This window comes from Cetorhinus maximus, chromosome 3 (genome assembly GCF_964194155.1).
Source record: "Cetorhinus maximus chromosome 3, sCetMax3.hap1.1, whole genome shotgun sequence".
In the NCBI taxonomy this organism is placed as follows: domain Eukaryota; kingdom Metazoa; phylum Chordata; class Chondrichthyes; order Lamniformes; family Cetorhinidae; genus Cetorhinus; species Cetorhinus maximus.
The window spans coordinates 142,644,558-142,653,783 of record NC_135881.1 but is presented as its reverse complement, the minus strand read 5'-3'; the positions used below and the strand labels follow the sequence as shown (position 1 = coordinate 142,653,783).

The 9,226-nt window shown below is 45.7% G+C and overlaps 1 long non-coding RNA gene across 1 annotated transcript; it reads left to right on the top strand.

Annotated features, from left to right (window-relative positions):
* Positions 1–737: 737 nt before the first annotated feature.
* Positions 738–8,838, top strand: LOC144673382 (uncharacterized). Its single transcript, XR_013574301.1, has 2 exons — positions 738–1,142; positions 8,615–8,838. It is a non-coding gene; the product is annotated as an uncharacterized LOC144673382 (long non-coding RNA).
* Positions 8,839–9,226: the final 388 nt, after the last annotated feature.

The window sequence follows — 9,226 nt, the reverse complement described above, 5'->3', positions numbered from 1 at the left end:
AGATAATAAATAAAACAAGGGAAATAAATGGAATATAAATTAAAAGCAAAATACCGTGGATGCTGGAAATTGGAAATAAAAACAGAAAGCACTGGAAATACTCAGCAAGTCGGGCAGCATTTGTGGAGAGGTAAACAGAGTTAACAGTCAGCCGAATATGGCTCTTCTTCAGAACTCAAGGGAAATAAATGAATGGGAATGTATAAAGAATAATGGATGCCCGGAAGAATTGGAGGGCTCTAAAGCAGTCAGGTGGTTCAGATAACACCATTGACGCCGAAGAAGATATGAATTTGTGCGTTTTACTAACATAGCCTGACCCCTCTCAATTAAGTTACAATAATGAAACTGCTAGGAAATCTGTTATTTAATCAGAATGTACACTATTTGTTATGTGGTGTTTATTTGTCTGGATCTGCTGATGCAGACACTGGTTCCTGCTGCAAAGGTTCACTGTACATATCATTGATGTTTGCTGTCATTGTTGCTGAAAGGCTACCACTTCTGAAGGCCTTACCAAAGGTTTACCAATCTTCAGTTTAAAACTGAAGCAATTCTATGCCTGGTGTATATGTAAAAAAGTTCTTCAAAATGTTCTCATCGTTAAAGCTACATATCAACTTAGAGTTAATTCAATTTGTATCCCTCTCTGGTAGTGTGCTGATAAGATTAAATAATGTTTTTCAGTCAGCAGACAGTACATGCAAGTACTGTAACCGTTTGCACTGCATTAGGCAGCGAGGCGTTCAAGTTTTTTTTTGAACATTTATTGGCTGTCATTCAATTGAGTGCAAAATGAATCTGCATTTACATGAGGATTTAGTTCTGTTCACAGAAGTGTGGTAATGCTGTACCACTTTCCGAATTCCTGCTCACACAAGCTAAAGATTCACCAGTCAGTTCACAGAATTCAGTAATGAGAGAATTGATTTTTTCTTCTGGCTTTATGGAGAACTGATTTGATAGTAGAAACGAGGGCACCTCTCTCTTGCTATATGTAAGCTTTGAGCTCTCTGTCTTAGTGACAGTTGGTGAAAGAGCATTGCTGATTACGGACCTAAAGGAATTATTGGCAAGCACCAGCATGAAGACCCTTGGTGTTTCAAAATCTTTTCATTCACAGTCAAGATGCCTTCAGTCTGGTGAGATGTATTTTTCATTTTAGTGATTTTAATTAACCCTTGAGTTATGATTTCATTTCTCACATCTATATTAGTGAAAACAAGTTCTGCTCTGTTATATATTGAATGACAAGTAAAATTCAATCCATCTGATAGAAGTAAACTGCTAAAGGAATCCTGCTTTGATCTATGTAATTTTTGACAGTATACACTTTTTCTTTACAGTAATCAAATCATAAATAAATAATTGTTGTTCAGCATGATCTGATATATGCTGCTTCATGTAAATTATATTTTTCCAGTTGTTTTAGTTATTATGTTGGTAGCCCTTGTGAAAGACTGTAATAAAATATCAGGATATTATTCCATTTATTCCCAAGGTGTGATTGGTTATGCACACTAAATTTAAATACTGGGATCTGGTTGCTGTCCCAAATTCGAGAATGTTTTGCTATATCAATAATTCCCAACTGGGAGTACTGCAAGAATTGCAGAGTAGACTTACTGTAGTTGTTTTAAAATTACCTTTTAAATATTACAGATGTGCAAAGGGTAATGGAATCCAATCATACTGAGACCAAGCATCAGTGAATATATGGTTGGCCTTTCACAATATTCTCAGATATGACACAGCCATTGATACGTCATGCAGTGCTTGATGACTTTGTATTGACTGTTCAGTTGCTGAAAGATAGTTTCATTATTTAAAGTTGTTTTAAAAATTGTGCATATCTTTTGATGCTAAAATTTGTTAATTTTTCTTTTTATCAATTATCTTTTAAAGTGCATAACTGCTGCTTTCATTTTCATAGAGTTACATGAGAAACCGTGTCAAGTACCTTCTGTAGAGCACTCTCTGGGTTGTATCCTGATTTGTATATGTCTCCTACAGCCATTGACATTGAAAGTATAGTCAGTATATAATCTCTCAGCTATTGACGTGAAACTGAAAGGTTCTTTCACTAAGAGTCTATTATGGTAGTTAAATTATGTGTGAACTTTTACAGGAGCTGTGCCTCCACAGTAGATTAAAGTATGATTTTGTTGTGAATTCATTTCCATCTTTAGGTGCTGAGTTCTAAAGAAGTAATAATATGGATGAGACAAAAGTGAAGAAGAATGTCCTATCTTTAATTCACTTTGTAACTTTTGATTACACATTGGAGCTGCCAAGTCTCCAGTGGACCTTTTATCTTTATATCTATGATTTATTTTTCATGCCTTAAGGCTTTTGGAGTCTTTATACAGTTCAGTGAGCTTCTTTACTGTTAAAAAGTCAGTGTTAAGATTGGCATTTTCTATATAAATAGCAAAAAATTGCAGCATTTTTTCAGTTCTATACACAATTCAAATATGGGGCGGAATTTTCTGCTTTGGAAACTAAGGGCTGAATTTTGCCATCGGCGAGCACGGGACGGGGCCCGCTCGCCAACACGCAAAATGACACGGGAACCCCCGACGTCATCCCGCCCCATTTAAATCTTCAGGAAGGCGGGCCCGCAGCAAAATCAGCTGCTGTCCCACCGACCTGTCAATGGCCAATTGAGGCCATTGACAGGAACATTAAAATAATTAAAGGACCTGCCCATCCAACCTTAAGGTTGGTGGGCAGGCCAGGAGCCCCGGCGGGGAATAGGAAAAACATGAAACCTCATCAACCGGCGGGATGAGATTTCATGTAGGACTTAAAAAAGTTTAATAAAATTTTAGTGAAATTTATTAACATGTCTCATCTTGTGTGATGTTGTCATATGAGGGGGACATGTGGAGGATTTTTTAATTTTTTTCTATTTTTAATCTTTGTGCAACTTTCAGCAATTTCCCTGAGGCAGCACTTAGCCTCAGGGAGATGTGCGCTCTTTCGTGTGCATGTGCGAAAGAGCGCACTCTCGCTTTTGGGGAATCCTCCCGCCCACACAGGAAGCTTCCCACCAGATGTCACACTGGACGGGCCTTAATTGGCCCGCCCACTTAAAATGGCGGCAGGGCCCGCTTCTCCAGCAGGGATCGGCTCCCCGCCCACCAGAGATTGGGTCGGGCCCGCCCACCCAACAGGCAGAAACTTCTGCCCTAAGTGCGGTGGCAAGCGGGTTTTGTGGCGTGTTTCCCACTGTTGGAATGGCAGGAAATCGTGCCCAATTCCACGCTTGGAAGCTAATTAATTATGCACAAGCGAGTATCTCTCCGATTCACCTGGAAGGTTGGGAGCTGATTTATTCGCCTGCCAGTTCCTGACAGAGTCCTGACAAGCACCATATTTAAATGCCACCCGAGCACGCACATCTCACTCTCTCCAGCCCACCTGTTCCCAGGAGACATGCCGAGATGCCTGGCGACCATAGAAAGAAGGCAAGAAGTAGGCTGCACCCCACTTCTGCCCCAACGCCCTCAAGGCATTGATATGAGGAGTGTATAAGTAAAAGGATGTGCTTTATCTCAGGGACGGTTCCAGGAAGCACACCAGCCTCACCTCTCTGGTCTGGGTGGCTATTGCAGAGGATGTCAGTGTGACTGGCCACCACACCTGAAATGCCATCCAGTACAAGAAGAGGATGAATGATTTAATCCTCTCCACTAGAGTAAGTCATCCTTCAACTCCCTCCAGGAGGAGGCATCATGGCACCATCATGGCATCATGCACTCAAAGGGCTACTCTCTTCAGAGATCTCACACAACCATTAGCAGGGAACACATATCACCACTGATTGTCTCCTGGAAACTTTCACATCACCACCATCCAATTATTCATGCTGCTCACACTCCATTCTCAGCCCCTTCTGGGGAGGGCTCACCACACACCAGGGCCATGCATGTTTCCCAGCCTCGGCTCCATCCCTTCTCATCACATGCCTTTCTTTTGTCTTCATCCAGGGCAAGCTTGCCCACAACGGACAGGAAAGATCCCAGACCGGGGGAGGGATGGCTGACATTGTTCCCCTCATGCAGTCCAAGGAGGATGCCGCTGAGCTCACTGGGGAGGACAGGGATCATTCCTGTGGGGAAGGGAAGATTGGATTGTCCCAGCAACCTTGTACGGATCAGACCTCCATGAGTTCATCACATCTTGACAATCACAGTGTGTAACATGCAATCTTGTAATCTGCCTGCTCATGAATTAAAACTCTCTTCATTCTCTTATAGGCAGATCTGCTGCAGCAGATAGAGCCCCACAAGGTTGGCCAACATAAGCCCCAGCCCCCAGGCCATGTCAGGCGAGGAAGCTCAGGAAGAGCCGTCACTGCACTCACCCGCACCCCCCAACAGCGCAGAGACACACATCTCGGTGGGGCATAGTTCTAGAATAGGCTCGGGCTTACCTGCTGGAGAACCTCACTGATACTTCCCTGCAGCAGTCGGGGGCAGAGACAGCCCAGGTCTCCGGCACTCAGAGGGCTGCTGGAGACCAACCACCTGGTCAGTCCGAATCAGATGATGAGACTCTGTGAGTGGCCACCAACTCAATGCTGGACATGCAACAACAGGCGGTGTAACATCACGCAGAGTTTCAGCAGTCACTCAGCAGATAGAGCAAAGGATGGAGGGGACCATTCACATTCTGTCTGATGTCATGGCACCAATATGTGAGTGCCTTGAGGTCACCATGGGAAGGTTGGCAGCCACCATGGAGACCTTGGTCCAGCAGGTCTTGTTGGATTTGCGTTCGGCCCTGCACTCCATGGCCACACACGCTGGTGGGCACCATCTATATCTAGGTGAAAGGTGGACAAGGGCCCTTGATCTTCCTCCAGGTGCCTCTCCTCGCCAAAGAGTCAGGGCGGGGCCCTCAGCAACCCACATAGAGGATGAGCGTCAGCCAAACACTCCAGAGGCCTCCACTCAGGACACTCCAAGGGTGTCTGAATCCCTTCTGCCTGTGATTCCATCCAGTCCAGCTGCTCAGGCTGAGGAGAGTGCAACTGCCCCTGAGCAGGAGACCCTCCTGGCCTCAGGCCACCAGAGGACGTCCACCAAGGTCATCACAGACATCAGGTCATAGCAGTCAGCAAGCTGCCCCCATTTCTGCTGTGGATATCAGGGCTGCATCCAGGTATAGTGGTAGGGTTAGGAAAGTTAAGAAATATTGAAATCACTTTTGGGCCACTTGTGTGCAACCAGTGTAAAAATATTGCACTCTTATAAATACATTAGACGTTTATGTGAATTGCTTGGTTGACTGACAGCATTGTGATTATATACATTTGAATCCTCTTATGTCGAGGTTTAGCCATCCTCCCACTCAATGATAGTGTCCCTCTGTAAGATTCACATTCAGGTGATGTCAATGTCACTAAAGATAGTTTCTACGCCTTTGTGTGATGTCAGGGAGGTGTGTTAAAATCTTTACTAGAAGTGTGTGATTAAAGTGCTTGTAACCATTTTTCTTGATGAAACACCATTGCGTGAGGGCAGCTCAGCAGCCTTGAGGGATTAGCGGCAGTTATCGCCGCAGTGGTAGTGCCAAAGGACATGACGTGGACGGGAGAAGGAGATCCCCAACCACATCCTCATCTCACTGGCCACTGTAGTTTCTCATTAATGTGGCAATGACTGCATCAAGTAAATTTCCGCAGCATTCTCGCTGTTGAGCGGACTCACTTCCCAAAGTAAACGCATATACAGGGTGTACCTCTGACCTTCTTAGAGATCGTGGTCTGATGAATCATGAGGCTAGAAGGTGCAAGTGTGAATGCTGAACTTGCTCTCAATGTGACTGGCTGGACATCTGTTTAAATGCAATAGGAAGGCATTCAGGGCCAGGAGAAATGTGCCTATCTCGCCTTGCCTTCACTTTACTCCTCCTGGAATCTGGCAGCAATTAAAGTCAGGTTCAGGAGGGCACAGTCTCCATGCCTTGCTTCCTCAGTGTTATTGTCCTGTGGAAGCTGACCCTCATCACCCTCTTCAGGTCCCTGGGCCTCCTGTTCTTCATCCTCCAAGGAGCTGTCATCCCCCTCCATTTCACCTTCTGGCAAGGGACCACCTCTTGGCAGTGCCAGGTTGTGAAGGGCACAAACACACTGCGATGATGTGGGATACCCTATTGGGAGAGTACTGCAGTGTGTCAGCTGAGAGGTTCAAATATTGGAAGTGCATCTTCAGGATGTCAATGGTGTGCTCGAGTAGGGACTGTATGGAGTTGTGATCTGCGTTATACCTCTGAGGACTCTGAGGGAGACGGATGGATTTCATCAGCCAGCATTTCAGTGGGTACTCCTTATGCCTAAGCAGCCATCCCTGTAGACACAGGCCCTTCAAATATCTAAGGCACCTGGGGAGTAACTCAGGATCTATTAGTCATGACAACTCCTAGAGTACCTGGCGCAAGCAGGCATGATGTGCTTCTGATGATCACACACCAGTTGAACATGGATGGAATGATAGCCTTTACGGTTGATAAACATTAGGGGCTGCTGTCCTGGATCCCTTAAAGCCACATGGGACAGTCAATTGCACCCTGCACTCTTGGGAAGTCTAAGATAGCTGCAAAGCCACTGAATCTCGCAACCTGGCTATCTTCTTCGAGTATAAACTTCATATAGTGATGTGCCTTGCTGTAGAGGGTATCTGTGACCACCTTGATGCATCTATATGTTGTGGACTGCAAGATGCCGCACAGGTTCCCTGTGGATCCCTGAAAAGACCAACAGGTAAAGTAATTGAGCGCGACAATGATCTTCAAGTCCACTGGCAGGGGATATCTTCCCACTCCAAAAGCGTTAGGTCCTGACGAAGAATGTGGTAGACGTGATCGACCAGAGCTTGGGACAAGTGTAGATCTGCATGGCATTGTCTCTCACTCACCTGTAAATAGAAGAGTCTTCTTCGGTATACCCTAGGTCTGGTGAGTCGCCTCTGTGGTCTTGGTCTATCTTCCTGAGCCTCATGTTCTTGCTGTGGCTCCTCTGTACCCCAGACCTCAGATGGGGCCTCCTCCTAAAGATGCGCTTAGCATCGTCTCTCCCTCCTCCTCCATTGAAGTGGAACACTAAAAAGGCAGCAGTGAGCCCTGGATTCATGATTGTTTTATCCTTCTCTCAGAAATGATAAATTTATCAGAATAATGATTAATGGGTCAGCATCGTGAAGATCAAAATCTGTTACCCATGGCAACTGTCATGGTCCAGAGTGGCTTCTGCCCTACTAGACTAGTCACTGATGCATCCTTATATTTGAGGCCAACCAGACACATCGAGGTGACCAAGATGCCATCCCTGAGACTTGACATCTCAATCCGTCAGTGGCTGGAGAAAGTTTGAGTGACATGCCCTACCTAACCTAGCTCAGCGCTCCAATCTCTGATTGGGCATACCAATTAACAATAAATTGCTCATGATTAATGACCGGATGCCCTTTGGCCCATTATGAATGTCAATTCTGGAAAGCATATGACAGGCCTCCATTGATGGGCTGCCATACATGCAGCACCTGTGCCTCCTTAATGGTTGACTGCATTCCCAAATTTCACATTTCTATCTGTTAATGTTAAAATGCAGTGACTCTGAGCTCAAGGAGTGCCTCTACTCTCTGACTCCCAACTGATGGCCCCAGATCAAGGACTTTGACTGTCACAGAGTTCCTCCATTGCCTTCACGACTCAAGACTACACTGTCTTCCTTCCCAGCCACCCCTCCCTTTGAGTCTCCGTGCAACCCATCCCTCATGTGCCACACTAACACACCCCCTTTTCCTATTCCAGAGTCTGTGTGCACCCCCTCCCATTCATACATCTAGTATCCCTTCTTTGTCAGCATTTCAAGTTCCCTTGTCGGGCTCCAGTTTCCCACCCCTCGGTCTCCCCTGTGCCTGCCACTTTTACCCCTTCTCCCCCACCCCTTGCAAAGCCTTCCTGCCCCTTGCCTCCCCCCCAAACCCCATTTGTTTCCTCTCCCCCCACCCCCCATCCCACCATTCGAGATGCTGGTCCCCGAATGTTCAGCCCTACAAAGGTGCCACTGCACAGCTGTGTCCTTTAGGACAATGGGTGGCACCCACCTGGAGCAGACCAAACCTACACACCCACCCCGGCCGCATTACTGGTCTCTGCCTGAATGTCGAGCCCTGCCTGAGTACCACTGCACAGCGATGTCCTTGTGACTAAGGAGGCAGCCGCTGGGAGCAGACCAACCCTGTAGCCCCAGCAGTGTGGCATCCCACTGGCAGCACAACGAGACTGGTGTGGCACTGTGGCAGGTAAGCTATGAATGTTACACTCACCTTGAAGTTGCAAGCGAAGTGAGGTCGGGCCTGTGCACTGCGCTTTTTCAAATGAGATTCACAGTGACATGATTTCCCATTGGCACGATGCAAGATTGGAAGGCGGCACGTGATTCTGGCAAGCAGCTAATTTAATAAACATTCATCAGTTGGAAATGAATGCAAATGGCGTTCACGCCACTAGTTAGCGGGATACCCGACCCGCCATTAACTCGTCGTCGGGAGAATTGCGAACTGTTTTTATGTTGGCGGGATTCTGATTTTTTGTCTCCCTCTAGATTCTCCGCTCCAGCCCACCACAAAAATGGCCACGAGCAGGATGGGAAGATTCCACCCACGATGTAAAAAGGCACAACTATACATCTATTTTCTAAATTAACCTCTGCTGTAATCGTTCCACAACTTCAGATGTGCAGGCTGCAAGCCATATTTTCCATCTTGTATCAATTTGTTTTCTCTAAATTTTTTGAAAATAAAATCCTCTATTAGTTTATTACGTAAACACATCACTAGATGTATATGTACATGGCAGAGGCTGGTGAAAATCATGCATGATTCAAAGGTGCTGTGGGCTAACCATCCATTTCATGCTCTGTGTTTATTGATCAGTGGCAAAAAAAAACTAATTAATAGTTGCATGAACTTCTCCTGGATGACAGTTTAGTATGGCTCAAAACAAGTAGTCAATTTGTCAATTGTCATGGTGACAAGGAAAGTAACCCTCCATCACCACCTTCATGAATTACTGCATTTATATACCTATGACTGTTTTAAAAACATTAGGACTGATTTTCCCACCACCCAAGCATGGACATAGCTAAGGAAAAACACACCTGAAGTTTATATCACCCGACCTACCTGAACCTGTGGGGTCAGGCCAGGTCACTTCA